This window comes from Wasmannia auropunctata, unplaced genomic scaffold (assembly GCF_000956235.1).
Source record: "Wasmannia auropunctata unplaced genomic scaffold, wasmannia.A_1.0 LD336095.1, whole genome shotgun sequence".
Classification (NCBI taxonomy): Eukaryota; Metazoa; Arthropoda; class Insecta; order Hymenoptera; family Formicidae; genus Wasmannia; species Wasmannia auropunctata.
Window position 1 is genome coordinate 3,829,350 of NW_012026795.1, and position 1,540 is coordinate 3,830,889.

The window sequence follows — 1,540 nt, forward strand, 5'->3', positions numbered from 1 at the left end:
AAAAAATTCTCAGTTTTAAAAAGAATGTAATATGCGACATTATTTATGTACTTGGCGTATATTTTTTTTTTTTTTTAAAGATTTTTATAGGTTTTATTATATTTTAAAATTATAAAAAATTATTAAAAAATGTTGACATATTTTGTATAATAATAAATTCTCGTATTTAAAGGTAAACATAGATGTATTTACAGTACTGATAAAGTATAGATTTTAATGATTGCATTAGCACTCTTTAAAGCAGGGTATAGAAATAAAACATGCATTTTAAAAATCGTATTTATTATTAATTATTAAGTATTAAATGTTTAAGTATTTAAAAAAAGGAAAATAAATTTATTTTATTATTTTTTTAAATACTTAAACATTTCTTTATAAGAATATTAACATTACTAATAAAGTATTCATCAAAACATGAATTACAAAAAATTAGCTTATTATTAATTATTAAAAGAAATAAAATTACATTTTACATTTTATTTGTATTATAATATTAACATTTACTTATTAATTAATTTAAAAAATATTTTTGGTTAATTGCTAATTAATTAAATTATTATAAACAATTAAATATTTTTAATTAATCTTTTGTATAAATATCTACTGTTCTCGTCATCTTCCTCATCATTATCATTTTCGCTATCATTAAAATCATGTGAATCCTCTTCTTCCTTGAGAACTTCCTTTGTCACATCATCATCTATATATTAATTCAAATATTATTATCAAGTAGATTAAAAAGCGTTTGAATGATAGTTTCAGGATAAAAATAAGTTTTATACCATTAGATATAATCATATATAAAACCACTTAAAAAATATATAAACTCGCTTAAAAAACTGTACATATACCAATAAAATATATTTAACCACCTAGGGTGTAGAATAAACATCAATTGTGTACTTGCTTCGTGTTCTTCTTCACTTAATAAAACATTTACGAACGTTGACAATTGTTTGCCTTTAAACCATTGATAAACTGATATTCATTATTTATTTCTTCCCAACCATATTGAGTAGGCGAGAAATCTGTTGGATACTTTTGATGAGCGTTTCTCCAAATATTTATTATGTAAGCAGTCCTTAAAATTTGTTGATGTAATTCTGATTTACATAACGGTAAGGTTGAAGCATCAAAGTTCTTGGCTATAATTTTAAAATAATCATTGCTATCTTTAAATGCGTATGTTTTTGTGAAAATAGCGATTCGCACTTTATTGACATCATTAATTTTTTTTTAAATTGTATATTTGACAGACATATTCTTCTAAAATTGTAAACATTTCTGCCGAGTCACAATCACTAACAATAAGACTTCCCATAGTGAAAGCTGTTTGGAAATTTTCAGAGCTTTTTAATAAACTAAATGGTTTTTTTTCCTTTTCTGAAAAAGGCTCGGTTATAATCGCAGCCAGTCAATGTATGAAAACCTGGTGTCGCGAGGCCGATGCCCCCGCAACAATAATAATCATTGTAAGAACCAATTAATAGTCATTCGAGCCGACTAGGCATTCGGCGTAGAATAAGCAGTACCATTATAT